This window comes from Pleurodeles waltl, chromosome 1_2 (assembly GCF_031143425.1).
Source record: "Pleurodeles waltl isolate 20211129_DDA chromosome 1_2, aPleWal1.hap1.20221129, whole genome shotgun sequence".
In the NCBI taxonomy this organism is placed as follows: domain Eukaryota; kingdom Metazoa; phylum Chordata; class Amphibia; order Caudata; family Salamandridae; genus Pleurodeles; species Pleurodeles waltl.
In genome coordinates, this window is record NC_090437.1 from 1,021,466,138 (window position 1) to 1,021,484,056 (window position 17,919).

The 17,919-nt window shown below is 42.2% G+C and overlaps 1 protein-coding gene across 2 annotated transcripts in view; it reads right to left on the bottom strand.

Annotated features, from left to right (window-relative positions):
* The window catches only part of N4BP2 (NEDD4 binding protein 2), a 1,101,392-nt gene extending 1,086,394 nt beyond the window's left edge, over nucleotides 1-14,998 (bottom strand). The window contains exon 1 of one of the 2 annotated variants that reach the window (XM_069202011.1): nucleotides 14,928-14,998. The gene's annotated coding sequence lies outside the window, so the exon portion shown is untranslated. Of the gene's footprint in view, nucleotides 1-14,848 lie in introns of both variants that reach the window. The other variant, XM_069202014.1, reaches the window with a different exon arrangement.
* Between the last annotated feature and the right edge of the window lie 2,921 nt (nucleotides 14,999-17,919).

Below are 17,919 nucleotides of genomic sequence, written 5' to 3' on the forward strand. Positions count from 1 at the left end.
GGGAGCAAAGCGTTGCTCAGCTGTGGAGTACAGGTGTGATTTGTATGCCATAGGTATGGTGTCACCTTCATTGAATGTTACATAGGTGAATCTGATGGCACCAGCAATTACTCTGGAGACCAAATTTGTTTTATCACATGTGTAAGTGTTTTGCTTCAAGCATGTCCTGCTGCAATGCTCTCAGAATGCAAGTTTTTTCGACTGTCCAATATTTACTTGAAAAGTCAGGGATTAATAAATCATACAATGGTTTTATGCGTTGTGCACAGTCTGGAATTTAAGTTCTGCCAAAGTTGAAAAAGCCCAATAACGATTGAAGTTTTTTAATGGTGGTTGTAATTGTGCGCATTTATCTAGCAAGTGAAGCGTCAGCCTCGTTCCTTCATCAGATAACTTGTATCCCAAAAACAGGACACTGAGAAAGGCAATTATAGTTTTTTTAAAGTTGAATTTGTAGCCTATTTCAGCAAATCCCAAAATAATGCTAGATACCTATCTTAAATGTTTCAAGAGATCATAATCCATAAAGTAGATATCATCTACATAGGACAAAGCCTTTGGGTTAATGTCGCCTAAAATGGTTGTTACACGTGCTGAGAACAGTCCAGGACTGTGCTTACACCCCTGTGGGGACCTCCAAAATTTTCTTTGAGAGCCTAATGCGCTAAATGCTGTTAAGTCCCTGCATTCGGGCGCTATATTCTGGCAGAAGAAACCACTGGAAACGTCCAAGGTTGTTTTGTATTTTTTGCACACTAAATTATTAAGCAGTGATGTGCTGTGTGCATTTTGAATAGCATATGTACGAGAATGACTATTTAAGTGTCTGTCATCTAAGACTATTCTGTAAGAATGGTCCGGCTTAGCTATGGGAAATAAGGGGTTGTTCACTGGCGAGACGGGGGGCTCAATTACACCCTGGTATTCAAGTTGTATGAGTATTTCTCACACTGGAGCTTTAGCCTCATGTTTAATGGGATTTTGAAGTTAAGGCTGTAATTGAATTCTAATAGGTATTATGTGGTAGGGAGAGTTCTGTCCCATCCCACATGATTGCGATAAAGAGCAGGGACTTGTGCCAATGCTCCATAGGCTTCTCCTAATTCCCTAGGAACAAGAGGTGAGAAAGAAGACATAATAACTGTTTTCCCAAACTGAAGATTTCAGGCAAATTCTAGTAGCCAATCTGTTTCTGCCAATTGGATATCATAGCACAATGTCAATTTTTCCCTGAATATTACTCTAACAGTACGCTCAATGTCTCCTTCGAGCTGCTATTTCAATTTGTAAACTCTGCTGGGGAGACTCATGCATCTGAAGTTTCGACTTCTGAAAAGTTGTCGTCCCATATAGAACATCTTGAAGATTCCAGGGAACTATTGTGACCTCTGCTGCGCTATTTACCAGAGGCAGTGCCCACTTGCTGGTCTTCATTAAAGCTCTCAACATGCATGGAATTTTGGGCCGAAATAGCTGCCACCCATTCCTTTTTAAACTGGTGTTTCTGTTGGGGGGGTTTCTCTTCCTTTTTTGTGGAAGTTTCAGAGGAACGCTGTGAATCTTTTCTCGATTTCACATATTTGTTTTGTTGTTCGGAATGCCCACCTCCCTCACTTCACCTATCTGGTGAGTCCTGAAAAGAATGAGATTGGCGTGTAGCAATATTATGATATCTATCTGGAGTTTTCAAACCATCTCTATTTCTTAAATTGTATAATTTCTCAGAGGACTCCGGACGCAGAGGTTTCCTCTCTGTTTTACATTATCTATATTTTGGTTTCTTTATCCCAGCATTTTTTTTAGAACCCTCTGTTTCTTGCTTGGTAGAATCCTCATCGGATTTACCTTGTAGTTGATGTTTACTCCGTCTGGCCCCAAACAATCTCAACCTGTACTAGCAATAATCTTTAGCAGCTCGCCCTTCTGATCCTGTACAGGAACATACCAGAGTCACTGGCGGACTGCCAGAGCTAATGCTTACCCTTTAATGTTACTTAATATTATTATGGATACCGTGGCACCGTTGCCCATTAATTGCATACTCAGGACTATGGCAGACCCATATTCATTTTGAATTTGTTTCAATACTTCTGGAAGATTTGCAAGTGTCGAGATACTGTGGGCGGTAGTATAGAGTGCAGCAAATACTGCACCTCTTGTGGCGCAGTTATCCACTGAGGGGAATCCCCCCGAATGGCAAGCAGATTGTGAGAATTCTATGTTTATCTTGGGGTCTGGTCTGGGGATACACTGCTTCCAAAGCGCTTATTTTTGTGCTCACCAAAATGGAATTTCTTCACGTTTGGTGGGTACCTAACCCATGATCAAATGCCCTGTTGCAGGATTAATGCCTGCCGTGACCATATGTGGTTGCGCTGGAGCAGCCCTTTCTGGTGCGGTACTTAATGTTTGCATCACAAATTGTATTAAGCGTCTATATGCTTGAACTAAACCATTATATAGGCGGCGCACTTCTGCTACCGCCATGGTGTTAGCATTAGGGTGTGGTAGATATGTGGCCAGTTCTGACCATGTGGCACCTTCATTACTCAAAGGACCTAGTCTAACATTTTGTGGAAAGTGTGGTAGGGCACAATCAAGCTAATTTTGGTGTTCTTGATAAGATAGAGGTATTTCTAAGTATGCATATACTCCATATTGTGCAGCTGCGTTAGCAGGAATATAATGATGAAAGGTGAGAGTATTCCCATTCACTGCTGGAAGAGTGACCCGAGAGTAAGAAATTGCAGTACTATATGCTGGATTTGCCTTAACTACAAATGTAACTGTTCCTCCCTCCTCCAAGTGCGGGGGCTGAGTCTGATCCTACACAGTGTGACAGCTGTCAGCCTAACTCTCCCAACCAGCTAGCATTATCCCACCAGTACCCACGTGTAAAGGTGATTTTTGCCAGCCCTTTGCATAACAACTAGAGTTCTCACAGAAACCGTGGTGGAACAGAGCTTACCCCCTTCTATCAGTCACATATGTCTCACACATACCAAGGCAAACAGAAGCAGGACTAGGTTCAATACGTTTTATTGACTCAACTGCATTATATGTAAAAAGGCATGTATTGCGAATATAAAGTATGATAAAGCAATGCAGTTACAAGGAAGCAAAACATAGGAAAAGTCACAACATATTGTTACAACAATGGTTCTAGAATCCCTACCTGCACTACTAATATTTTATACAAGAGCATCGCAGTGTAAGCCTCAATCTGCCCATCAGGCCCTCCGGAAGGAACTTGTCCCCCAAACCTGTGTTTGTAGGTAAAGAAGAGGTCTGTTAGTCTACTGAGAACCCTCCCAAATGGAAGGCGTTATGTCAACAGAAACTGCAAGGACGACGTGCAGCATGAATGGCAAGTGGCTGGAATTTCCCTCTATTGTGTAGGGGGCAGTGAGGTGTTTTATAAGAAAACATCTGGTGTTCTGATAAACTGCCCTGACATGACAACACGTATATTTCTGTGTATGAGAGTTGGGGACCCGATGAACGCTTTGTGCTGGTAATAATTCGTAAACTTATCACGTTCAGCCTTGAGTGAAGCACAGAGTGAAAATGTTGTGCAGAGAAATGAATAATGGAATTCTGCACGAAAGGACAACTGATAAAATTAATAAAAACATCTCCACTAAAATAAAAAGTTTTTGCTAAAATAATAACAGTAAAAATATATGTATGAGAGTGAAAGGGCACAAGCTGCAGGCCTAAGCTAAAATTATGTGCTACTGTAATAGTTAAAGTAACCTCATGGCAGGAAGATGAGGATGGGTTTGGCTGCGGAGTTCTGGATGGTTTGCAGTGTTCTGGTTAGTTGCTTGGTGATCCAGCCGTATAGGGTGTTCCAGTAGTTTAACTTGCTAGTGACTACAGCATGAGTGACGGTTTTACCAGTGTTGCTTGGGAACTATTTGAAGAACTTCCTCAGCATCTTCTGGGTGTGGCAGCAGAATGCAGTGACGCATTGACTTGTGCAGTCTTGTCCAGTTTCCTGTGAATGATGATTCCAAGGTTCCTGGCATGGGTACTAGGTGAGTGTGTAGAGTGTCGGCCAGCCAAAAGCTTGAGTATCATAAAGAGATGTCCATGCCGAAGATCACTACTTTAGTCTTGTTGGCATTGGGCTTGACAGAGTTGGCTCTCATCCAGTTAGCAATTTTGGTTGTGCAGGTAGTGAATTTGTTTCTTGTGTTGGGGGTCTTGTCCAAGAGGAAGAGTATGATTTGCGTGTCATCTGCATAGGACAGGATGCTGATGTCATGTATGCGGATGATGTTGGCCAGAGTAATATTGTATGCGGTCAAGAAGATGGTGCTGAGCGATGAACCTTGAGGCATTCCACAGATGAGTTTGCAGGCTTCCAAGAAGTAAGGTGGAAGGCAGAGAGATTGTGTTCTGTCCATTAAGAAGGACCAGATCCACAGGAGAGCAGGTCCTGATGAGGATGGGGTGTGAGACTGTCAAATACTGCAAAGAGGTCCAGAGAATGAGGGCTGCTTTGTTTCCTCTGTCAAGGATCATGGGAATATTAGTCTGCAATAACAAGTCTGCTTCTGTTCTGTGGTTGGGCCTAACTGCCTGACATTGAGGAGTTAGTGACTGCTGAGGTGGTCGGTGAGGCATTGGTTGGTTATTTTCTCCAAGATCTCTGCTGGGTATGGTAGGAATGAAATGGGTCTGTAGTCAGAGTGTGGGGCTGGGTCCTTGGATGGGTTCTTGAGCAGCGGTGTGACAGTGACATGTTTCTAGATTTTCAGGAATAAGGCTGAGTTGATGGAGAAGAAAAGAGTTGGCGTTCCAGATATAATGAGCGGTAAGTGAGCTACTGGAGCAGAGCGACTAGAGCCTGGATTAACACACAATCCAGTCTCCTCTGCCCGCTTCCTCACCTGCTGCATGCTACGCAAGATCTTCAAGTGGCTCCTGTTTTCCACCAGACGCACCGTCACACAGGCCCTTGTTACCAGCCGCTTGGACTATGGCAATGCTCTGTACACCGGAATCACATCAAACCTCAAGGAGAGACTACAAATCATACAGAACTCACCGGCTAGATGCATCCTGAACCTCCACAGAAAGACATATATCACCCCCAACCTGAGGAAACTGCACTGGCTCCCTGCACACAAAGATCCAATTCAAGATGCTGACTCACGCCTACAAAGCCCTTCACAACCAAGCATCAACATACCTTAACCACTGTCTCAGCTTCCACATCCCCTCCAGACCCTTGCGTTCTGCCTCCTTCTTCCTCACCAATACCCTCCTCACCTGTCGCTGCAATAGTGGATTTTGCTCCTTCTCCTACTTTGCCACAAAATCCTGGATCAGCCTTCCCAACCACCTCAGAACAAAACCCTCCCCCCAGAAATATAACAAGTGGGCTGAAGACTTGACTTTTTGACAGAAACACTGAGTAGCCAGACCCTCTCAAAAGAGATTAGCATGCTATCCAAACTCTGATTGTTTGACACAATGGGTAGAGACATTTGAATTGCCTTCTATACTTAAAGCAGTCTTAACATCACAGCATCGACACAGAACACACTGAGGAGATTAGAAAGGGACACTTTTATATCTGCTGTCCAAAGACACATAGAAGGTGCGCCCAAGTAGGTATCTGGCTCAACACTTTGCATCAGTCAAAACGGCAGGGCTGGGCATTCTGTTTGGAAGACATTTAGAGTTCTCCCTATTCAGCAAATTTGCAGAAAATAGTGACAGGAAGCTCCTACTGTATGGTATGCTGAGGGGAAAGTCGGTCTACTTAGCTACTTAGCATCAGGTATGCACCACACCAGGGTAAGAAGGCCTTTCTAAAATCTACAATATAAGAGATTCTAAGTTGGTCACACATCCTAATAATAAGAGGAGACTGGAATCTAATTCTGTATGGCACAACAGGTATGACTACATAATGCTTTCGGGATACGGCAGTATTGTCAGATTCAGGGTTACGGTAGTTATTGGATATGGGATTGACTGATGTATGGTGGAAGACATACTTGACTTGCGTGCACTATTCTCATTACTCGATGGCACACAAAACATAGAGAAGAACTGATAAAATCTTGCTGTATCATCTTGGAGGAACTTGTGGCAGAGCATGGCATTATCTCCATGTCTGAGTAAGCCCCACTTATATGCAGAATGATACAAGAGGATGGCAAAGTGGCACATCCTTGTAAGTGGTGTCTGAATAATTCCCTTTTAACAGGCCCAGTAGCAAAATTTAAAATAGATGAATATTTTCGGCAGTACGACACAGGGGACTGCAGCCTGGAAATTAAGAGACATGCTCCAGACAGTAGCAAGTGGGTGGGTAATCACAGAAAGCATCCATCTGAGTAAGATCAGAGAGGAAGCATGGTCAATGCTGGTCCTAAAGTTGCAGGTGGCTGACACCCAGCACAAGACAACCTAATTGCAGCAGCTGTGGATGGTGGATCTAAATAATGCAGAATGAAAATGCACTAGCTATGATGGGGCAGAAATTCTATGGAGGGAATAAAGTTAGAAACCTTTTTAGCTACCAGACTTAGGGCCAGTTAGGTTCATTGTATATATGCACTATCAAGGACAAGGGTGGTTCCTCTATGAATTAGATTGCTTTTAAGGCAGGTAGTTTTCACAGGTTTTTATCATCAGCTGTACACAACTGGCCTGGCAGACCAACAGTCTATGAAACAAAGCGTGCACGGGGCAGGTTTGTGCAAGCTTGTGCAAGTTGACCCCTACTCAAATCTATTTTAAAGGAAGAAATAATAACAGGAATTAAGTGGTTAGTGCCTTCTAAGTCCCATGGTCTGGATAGCTTTATAATACAGTTTCATAAAACATTCTGGAAAAATATGCTGGATTTCCTTACACACTGTGATAACTCATCTGAAAGTTCTGGGGTGTGTGAGGCATTCTCAATGACCAAAGTAAAAACAGTGATTATATTCACATCTGAAAGAGGCAAGGAAGGCATGTAGATCATCTAGACAAAGTTAAAACCTTAACACCGATTTTCAGGTTTATACCAAAACCATGGCAACAAGACTCAATGAGGTGCTGTCTCAGCTGATACACTCAAATTAGTCAGGCTTTGTGGAAGGATGTAGAGTAAGTGATAGTGTGATAAAGTAGTTCACCACATCTCAGTAGGAAGGTCATTCGTCTCTCCCTTGATGCCAAGAAAGCTTTCATTTCAACACAGTGGATTGGAGCTTTCTGAGGGAGACCATAAAGTCATATATTTTCAGCCTATGTTACTTGAATATGGTCTAGGTGTGCTACAAGGCCCCAAAGTCAAACGTCAGAATTAACACCCTACAGTCTCGAGAGATAAAAACAGATAGGAGAACGAGGCAGGAGTGTCCTCTGTCCCCTCTCTCTTTTGCATTATGCATGGAGCCCTGGGGACAGAGATTCTGACACAACCCAGGGATTTAAGGGATGCAGCTAGGACCAGACATGTAATAGGTCACAATGTTTGAAGACAATGTGCTGATGTCCTTGACTGATCCATTAAAGGGCCCTGTGCCGGTTCCACAGTGTATTGGGTTTAAGATGAACATGATTAAGTTGGGAAATGAAGGGCCTTAAGACAACTCTGGGCACATGGCAAAGCTGGGGGAAACAGACCAATTTTTCCAGAGCGGGGGAGAGATGGAATAGCAGCTATAGCTGATGACTTTGGAACTGAGGAACCAGGTTCAAGTACCAGCCACGGCTAAACAGTTTGTAACTTCTTGGCAAATCACTTAATCTCCCTGTGCCTAAAATGTGGAATATTATATTGTGCTCATGTAATCACTATAATGCTCAAGCTATATACTACTGCCAAAAAACACAAAACACAAGTTGTGTATTTTATATCTTGCGATAAACATTACACCTAAAGCTGGGTCACTCTTAGCAAATTATCCCTGGGTATTTACCTCCATTAAAAAGTATCTACTCTGATGGTTCAATCCGCATCTGTCTCAGCTAGGCCAGATAGCATCCATTAAAATGATAGTTCTTCCAACTGCGCAGTGCTGCTTTAATGGGCCTGAAGACAGCATAGCTGGAGGGAAGAAACTAAGGTTAGGTTTGACTTAGAGCTTCCACCATCCCAGTTCGGGTGGCCTGGGTATACCCGGTTTCATAATGTACTACAGAGCAGCAAAACTGGGATACGTGGAAGTGGTCAAAAGTCAGGACAGAGAAACAGTGCTTCTTCTTACATCATATGCTGACGAGGTATTTGCTCTAGGAACTCCCGAGGCTTGAAAAGAATGCTAGAGTGAGCTGTTCCACAAATTCAATAGCAATGGTGTTACTCTAGATGAACCAGATGCAATGAGGTTTAAAAGATATAGGTTTACAATGCTACTCTGTATTTCTGATTTCCTGCTGGCTTTGAACAGATAACGAATTTAACGAGTGTGAAAGTAACAGCTGCATAAATTGGTGAGACCTCTTTCACAAAGGGAAATAAAATCATCAGAAGATTAAGAGTGACTTACTGTATAAAATGATGATCCTCCCACTACTGCTTTAGCTACTTCAGAATTTCCCTTACCCTATTCCCAATCGAGGATTCACTGACATAACCTCCTGAGTATGGAAATTCCTCTCGGCCAATAAACGTCCCCAAATTCCTTTGACAAGTGTGTTCGATCTACCTTTGACGGGGGGCCTTGCTATGGCCGATATTTGCCTTTACTACTGGGTAGTGCACATCACAGTGGTAAATGACAGAATGTGTGGGCGGACCCCGTTTTTAGGGCACAGATCTTGCGGATTGGCTATGACAATTTTATGGGAATTCTTTACTGCATGCAATTCCTCCCTCGCTCCCTGAGATCACTGAGGTGGTTTTACTGGCATGGTGGGCTGCCCTGAGGTAGACGGGGGTGATCGGGGGCTAATGTTGAAGATCTCTCTCTGAGTGGTTGGCTAAAATGGCAGAACTAATTGAAAGTGTCACACATTACACATCCCCGCGTGGGAGCTACTGCAACCATTTTATTTAACTCTCTAGGAAGATGGTGCCTACTTTTAGACCTTGTGGACACACTTAAAATGTAGTTCTTTTATGCCAGTCACCTTCAATGTCACTGCCAGAAGTACTCCCTCCTGCCCTTTCCAACCCTATTGGCCTATCCTGTTTTTTGTACATATGTATGTATAAACAAGTCAGTTTGCAAAACACAAAATTGCAGGATGCAATGGAATGACTTGCCTAATTAACATTCATTCGGCATGCTGAAATTTGCGGCCTCCTGGGATTGGCCACCATTGCAAGGATGTTGGCCTGTAAATGTCACCAGACAACGTCTGTGATTGTGCTTAAAAAAAAAGTTTTTTTTTTTGTTTTTTTTTTAACATAGCCCTGTTTCTTTTAAGGAAAACTGTCTGCTTAAAAAAAAGGTTTCTTTTTTTATAAAGTTTAAATGGGTTGGTAAACTCTCCCTGGAATTGTTTTCAAGATTCAGAAGAGGAAATAGAGACCTTTTAAGGTGTCAGTATCTGATTAATGGTTTTTGGCTTCAATACAGAGAACCAGCGGGCAGCTGCCCTCTTTCTCTCTCCTTTCTGGTGGAAATTTACTTTTTATTGAATCATTCTTTAGTGCCCTGAAGAAGGTGTGAGATTGGCTGGCCCCTTTACACCAAAACGTGTGTTGCCACCTGTGCATCAGCCTCTCCAACACTGAATTAGAACATTAACAGCCAGGATGATATCAGAGATAATATGCACCTTTCTGTATTAATAGTGGTTCTCTTAGGACCTGTAAATGTATATCAGGCCTGCCAACCTCTCAATTTATAAGGAGATCAACCCTGTATTAGAAAATTTATTGTGAGTGGCTATGTTTTCTCCTCAAAATTATGCAGTAGTGTGTTGTGGTGGCATTTTACAACAAACTTTTTTAATTGGATGATAGTATGACGTTTAAGGATATGAGTGGTATGGCTAAAGGTTGTTAATGAGATGTCTTAGTGGGTGTTCTAACTAATATGTAAGATTTTTGTTTATGAATTTATGAAGAAAATAAAAGATATCAGTAAATATTCTAAGTACATGAAAATCCTTGTGGTTCTTAATAGTTGTTCTTGACTCTTTATACAGAGCACATATTTAGAGGTGGGCTATTTTTGTTCCTTATACCAAGTACTGAATGCTTCCTTTTTATTAGTGTCCTTCACTGCTTGTGTCGTGATGAGGTACTATTGTTTCTGTTTTCTTCAGCCGTAGTCATTGCTGTTTCCCTCCCACCCTCCTGTTGTCCATGCTGCTTGTTCACTCACCTTGTCTATATTGCCCACGACCAACGTACTTTTATAGAGCATTTGTTAAGCATTAAGCTAAGCACCAGGAGGTTACCATTACTCAATGCACCTCGTTTGGAAGGATGAAACTCTGAGCTGGTCCTCCTGGAATGCTAAATTGTTTCAGGTGCAGATGTAAGCAGTAAGCGCGGACTACATGACTTTCATGGAAACTGCACTACAGTCACGAACTGATGTGCCTCAGTGCGGTAGCACTGCACTGTGCATTCAGCATATGAGAACTTTTTTTTTTTATGTTTTCATGTATCTCCCATTCTCACATTTTAGGGTACTGCAAGCAGATAGGACAGTTGAGTTCAGTCCCTGTTTAAGGCAAGACTTCACACTTTGATAATTATACTGATGATGATTCTCACAATGAAACTATTTGTGTGGGTGCTGTGCAGGCTGAAATAGAACAAAGCTACGCAAACCAGCAACAATGTACTTGCATCAGCTGTTGTATAGGGGAATAATATGCAGAGCAGGTCATTGAGTCATTGTTACCAAGAAAATAATGGAAAATAGCGTGTGGTCACGCAGAACAGGCACGACGTGATAGCAAACAAGTGTCACAAGAACACGTGTAGAATAAATGGTTCTTCACTAAAACAGTCCAGCCTTCAACATGCTTAGTGGGCCCTTGAGCAAGGACCTTGTTGTGCTTCTCTTTGGGGAGTGTTTTGTGTGACAGCAAATGAAAACCGTCTGCGTCTCATAGAAGTGACTGTTTTCAGAAAGAGTATGGTGAACTATTCATGAATCTGAATTACTCCCCGAAAGAAAATATAATCTATGGCTTGAGGCATTAGGCAGCCTGTGCTCTGCGCCATACCTAAGAATCTCTGATTTGCCTGTACAATCCCAATTACACCCACCCCGGAACTTTTTGAGGCATAAAGTAGCCTTCATCCTCTACAAGCAACAGTGCTTTTAGCTAAAACAAGTATCAATTTATATTACTACCAGCAGCATTGTTAATTCACATTCTACAGCATTACAATGTTACACAACGTTGGAGTGTGACATTGTAAGTGTTCCCAAAAGATGGAGAGGGTTCTAGAGAAAGGTGAACATGTAAACAGCATCTATATTTTCACTCCATCTGTATCCTAATGAAAGACTCTTGCATAAGACCTACATCAACTGCAGGTAGCAGCACAAGCTTTGAGTAGTTGTACTTTGCTACAAAATGGTTATAGCTATGTTCCCTCGTGACTGATATCGTGAGCTTTAATACTGGTTTGAGATTTAATGCATACACTAAATATTTCTGGTGATAAATACAATTAACTGAAACAGCAAGTAGTTTTGTGTTTTTTCGCCTTTTTCAGTTTTTCACTTTAGTATGTGGGATGTAGTCAGCGTATCTATTATATGGAGCACACATAATTTACATGGTTTTTTTGTTTTAATAAATTGCTTAAGTTTGCTGCTCAGCACCAACACAAAGGCCATAGCTGTGCCAAGAAGTGAACCAAGATCTAATTGTTATCATTCTACACTAAAAATGGAAAGGCACAATGACTACCCTTTTGCAGCGAGCTACAATGGTTAAATGAACCACCTCAAGACATCTCAACTGCCACATCTCACCCAGAACTTAGACTCTGTGACAAAATAAAGAGGCTATTGGTGCCTCTTGGACTAGATTTAGCACCCTTCATGCACCATTGTGTATATTTGCCCACGTTTAATGACAAAAAAAAGGTATGATAGTTCAGATATCAAACATGCTAGTTTGCATATTGATGATATCACATTAGTTTACATTACGACTTTTACCTTGACCATACAGTCACAGGAAATTACATGACCTAAAGCAGATCAGAGGAAACAACCATGACAGCCTGATACCAACTTTCTCTTTATTAAGAAAGCAAAACCGTTTCTTCAAGAAAGAGACTTCAGAACTGCAGCTCCAGCCCTTGAACTCTTTCTTCTGGGTGGGGGTAAATCCCTATTGAAGTGGCATCCTTAAAGGCATCCTATGCACCTTAGTACATCTTGTCAGGGCCTGAAGAAAAATGATTACATCATCCCCATTCTAATGAAACCTCAATGACTCCTGTTGCACAATCTTCAAAACCAGCTGCATCACTTAAAAAGCCATCACAATAAGCAACCCTGCTTATCTCGAGGGCAAGCTCACAATCGCCAGTGGTTCTCTGCAAACACATAGCCAGGACACCATCAGACTGCAGTCTAAGAAATTTAAAAGTGAAAAAAGGCAACAGGCATGTTCCATCTACTCACCTAGGATCTGGAATTAAATCCTTGTGCCCATCAGGAATGGCCCAATGCTGCTCCAATTTAGGAAAGAGATGAAGACTCAACTCTTTAAAAACACTACATCACAATGCACTAATCATCCACAAACCTTCTCCTATCCCTTGTTGACTTTATGCTTATTGTTGACACTGTACAATGTTCTACTGCCTTTTGGCTAGGTTTACGCTATAGAAATACCACATATATGCATACAGGCACTTGGAGTTTTCAGATGAAGTCTCCAGCAGTATTCACATCTGTTACTAAAATAATCTAATCATCACTATTAATTGTAATCCCATTGCTGTGCTGACAATATTAATGCTGCAAATGGTGTTCCCCAACAGGAGGTAATGAGCAATTTAAATGTGGAGAAGAAAAAAAAAGGTACTAAATAGATATAGTCAGAGAATGGAGCACGGGGGTCAAAGCCATCAGCCTTTCTGGTACACTTTTAGACCATTCCACTGGCACAAAATACGTTTCAGTGACTTTATATGTACTCTCCTCCTCTCTGTACTGACAGGCCTATTGTTTCTGGACGTTGGTTGCACAGGTACCCTTCCTCACATCCCGCTGCAAAGAGGCCTGGTGTGCAGCAGTAAAGTGCTCACACAGCTGCTGAAGCAGCTCCCTTACTCTGCCACCTCACCCCCGTTCATTCTTCCCAGCACTCCAAGCGGACAGAAATATTCACAACCAGGTAAAGGCCAGGAAGGGACCCATAAAAGGGAAGGCAGAACACAAAAGGAGTATGGTTCAAACTAAAGTGAGTGTGGAATCATCTAGACAAACTGAATGTCTCCAAAGCTAATTCTAGCTACATTAAATCAGTGCTTGGGAGAAAAAAAATACATCCCCCCAAGTTTTTTCACAATCTCCCACTTCACAGTTGTAGAATGCCATCATGTTTACTATAAACTACCTCTAGCTCCTCTGAAAACACTGTTCTATGTAACTGTATATTCAACAATAGCTCTCCCATTCTTCATACCCTGCAATAACTTAGTATCAGCGCAAGACCCCAATCTGACTGCATGCATTATTCATAAAATCCTCCACAACTCCACTCCCTTCTACCTGTACGACAAACTGGCAGTATCTGAAGCTCAACAGGAATTGAGAGACGCCGAGTCGCTCCTGCTAGAACATCCCACAATCTGGTAAGAACACTGCATGATACAAGCATTATCTGATAGAACAATATGGGTATTGAACTGCCTCTTACCAGCCTTTCGCACAACCTCTTGTCTGGTCACATTCAAAGGCAACTCAAAATCCTCTTATTTTAGAGACACTGTGGTTAAAATTAGGCTCGTTGCTTGCATTTACTCTGCTGACTAATAATCCATTATGTTACGAAATTTCTGTTCTTTCTGCTTTCTTGGGGCGTTGCAGCTGTTTTTACGACTGCTAAGTACTTCTTCAACTGTTTCATCCTTCCTGGTAAGAACGATTTGATCTTTTGTTTTTGTTTTCTGGCGCTAATAGATTACGTTTTGATTGTAAACCAGAATATACTGCCAGCTCCCTAGTAACCGCTCTAATGACTTTGGGCCAAGTACGCGCTATATAAAGTCACAGAAAAATAATAACAATAATAATAATTGTAAGTAGTAGCAGCCCGGAAGAGGCTGCCCCTCTGGTTTCCCAATGGCTAAATACATGGCGTATTTATTGTTTTGTAAACACGGCACTTGTGCACGTGGGCAAAAAAAAAAAAAAAGAACTGAAGCAGAGAAGAAAGCTGTTGATCACTAAACGAAAATTGTAGGCAACAAGGCTGCCTCAAAACCGGTAACCTACCGGATACATCAGTTGAGCTGGCGAGTATGCTGGTGCCCCTCTGTTATCTGGATCTTAGATTTTGGGACCAATTTCTCTTGAGAACCAAGAATACATTTTGTGAGTCGGGAATCCAAATTCACTTTTGGCTATATGAGTTCGCATGTGGGTATGGGCATTTTTTAAAAAATGGCACAGTTTCGCCAATCTGGACTCTTATCCACTGAGGTGATTTACCATCTGATTAAGACTAGGACTAACAGTTGAACACGAGTAACAAACATTGTATAACATACTTCATGTTACAGAGAACCGCTGCCCATAGGAAATAACGTAGACTATGAGTTGCATGAATTTAACTTGCAATCTCCATCCCATAACACTGACTATATACTCCCATATTACTCTGCTTATTAAGGCTTATCCCCTAAACGGAAATACAGTGTTTTGGCAACCTGAGATAGTTGTGTTCTACTAACCATCTTGCACTGAAAACATCCATATGGCTGCGTGAATGAAAACGAGTAAAGGGCAGTTTGTCATTTCGTCACTACTTACAAAAACTGTCCATAAAAATCAGCCAAATACCAGTTGTCCGTTATTGATCTCTGACGAACTTCATTAGTACTTCCGGAACACAAACAGCCTATCCCGTGGCTGAATAAAGCGTGCGAGTTACCTGGCAGTGGGAGGATCTGGCAATGTGTAAAATGACCTAGGATTGGAACATTAGCGACACATCCGCCAATTGTAGTGCGTTGCACATAATTTCGATTTACTAACTAGCTGTTGCCTATGGTTGCTATGTGCCGTTAGTAAACGGTGTCCCAGACGGTTTATTTCAGTTCGGAGAGTGTTTTCAGGTAGGTGAGATAGAGTGGGTCTGTCACAGTCCAGCAAAAGTAGAACCGCGACGAGAGGAGGGAGGGCAGGAGCGGTGTCGAACCAGTTTGGTAGTTGGGAGAAAGTCTGACTCTGTATGTTCATCTAAATTAGTGGGATGACCGCGGGTGCTGATCGATTGAGTGACGGTCCGACCCAGGTGTCATGTGGCAGTCTGCCCGATGATGGACAGGTCAGATCATGACTCCTGGATAATCCTGTGACGGACAAGCCAATTCACAACTGACACTGTCTGAGTAAGCCGTGCTGAGTGGTGTCCAGTGTTATCCACTTCTCCGTGTCTTGGGCCACGTTGGGTATTGACGTAGTGGTGGTGGCTACGTTACATTTATCACGTCTCGGGACACTGCGCGCGAACACATCAGAAGACGTTTAATAGGGTACAGGGGTAATTATGAGCCGCGGAGCGCTTCATTGAGGTTTGCCTACTTAACATCCTTTTCGAAATCCGGTCCTTTTAAAATATATTAATTCGCCATTTATTGTTCTTACCGAGGCCGATTGATGTGTTACGCAGTGTTTGTGCTCCAAACGTTTTATCACTGCACATGGGCTAGTCGGTGTTATGTTTATTGTGGGCTAGCCCATGATATACAATCTGGGAGGGGTGTGTAAGTGAAGTGTCCCGTGCGTTTTGAGCATATGGTATGCCACGTGACGGGAAAAATGAGTTAATAAACGGGCTGAGAAGGCTATTCTCGTGGCCAGTAACCAACAATCATTGCACGAGTAGTTCATGCACTCTCTCCAGCATTATAAGGCACTCACCCCTAAATAACAGTCAGTAAATTCGCAGGTAGAGCTTAGCCAGAGGCGAGCCAAGTATCTTCCGTGGCTCTACCAGCCTAATCATGACCCGATCTTTGAAAATGTCACGCAAATAGTGCTGCAAACATCATATAAAAATGTTAGGCTTAACAATTCGAAAAAGTGAACTTAACTTGCTCAGATTTTTCACCTTAGTACATCAGTTTATATCACTGCATTGCAAGGCATTTATTCAAAGGGATTATTTTTCAAAATGAATTTAGAAACATTCATGCCTCTTCCCCGGGGAGACAGTGCAGTTGGTGGACTAAGTGGCATTTACGTTGTTATGCGCAGCCTATGTGTGACCTAGATTCGTATTATACAATAATGGTTTTTGTACAGAGCACATGCAGAACAATTTAGGGAAGCTGGGATAGATCCAAATTGTATTTCTTGTTTCATATTGTGCAGTTAAGCCATTAGGTGGGTAGTTATTTGTCTTCCCCGATGTGTACATGCAAAGTTAACCATCTCTAGGAGTAAGCTTTAGCTGTTCGCTAATGCCACATTTGGAGAGACAAGTTTACAAAATTAACTCCCATCAACTAGAATTAAATAGTCTTAAGAACTGCAACATCAATTGTAAATCACATTATTGAAAGGTAAATACCTAGCGCCCCAGGACATAAAGAAAAGGACTAACAATCTATTTTTGTCTTGTTGCCATTATTATTATTATTATTTTTTTCGACAGATTTTATTAGATTTTTTCATATAAAAACTCACATTGTTATCATGTTTTTTTTTTTCTTCAAGGTGCACTGAAATAGGTTAATATAACACACTGTATTTCAACAATGCTTCCAACTCCCTTCACCCACCTGTTTCCCTTCCCAGAACCTCTTACTGCTCAATAGGATGATGTAAGTGACTCTTCGTGTGTATTGAAATATAGTTCATGGCTGAATTACTATTCAGCGTAATGATGTGACTAAGTATAAAAAAGGGGCATCTGTCCTACAGGGTATTGTCAGTCCTCAGCTGCAGTTGCTCGGGGTGTGTCCAGCCAGTATTCCCTCTAAGGGGCGTCAAGATGTCTGAGGTCCTCCACTAGACGCTTCCATGCTCTGGTTATGCCCAGAGGGTGGCCATCACGGCGGGCTTAGCAAAGAAGTGCCTCACCCTCTTAGCTAGCCCATTTCACTAACTCACATCTTTTACACACGAATTGCAGGCATTGAAAAGCACAACGGGTGCTGCTGCACCCAATGCAACGCAACATTGCTGCTGGTTCGATTAAGAGCCGGCGTCAGTGTTGTGAGTATTCAGCTGGGCTAGTGGGCGAAAACGCAGTTTCCACCTGTCGGCCAGCGGAAAACTCATAATAGGCCAGCAGGTGGAAAACCGTCCGAAAGAGTTTGGCGGGCGGCCTCTGCCGCCCACCAAACTCGAAATGAAGCCCTATATTCTTTTATTTATGTGCAACAACACAGTTTACATGGTGGGCTATAATTCACGGGTTACAGATAAACAAGGAGTTAAAGGAGGCTGTGATGATATTAAGGACTTAGCACTACCTAGTAAAATCTGCAAGGTGGTCCAGATCCAAAATCTGTGCGTCCCCAGAACCGCAGTGGTCGAACTTGTAACCCTCTGATGCAAGGACTAAGTCCAGTGATGGTACACTGAATCAGAAAGTCCTAATGCAAGCCCACTGTGCAGGCTTTCTTTTTTTCAAGTTACTATCAGTCCCTCTAGGTACGTTCAGGGACACAGCAGCAATCCAGACTTTCATTTAAAAATAACACACTCAAAGATAGAACAAAAAACTGTGACGTGGTTTAAAATGTTTATTTTAAAATCCTCAGTACAGTATATAAAAGATATACCGTAACCA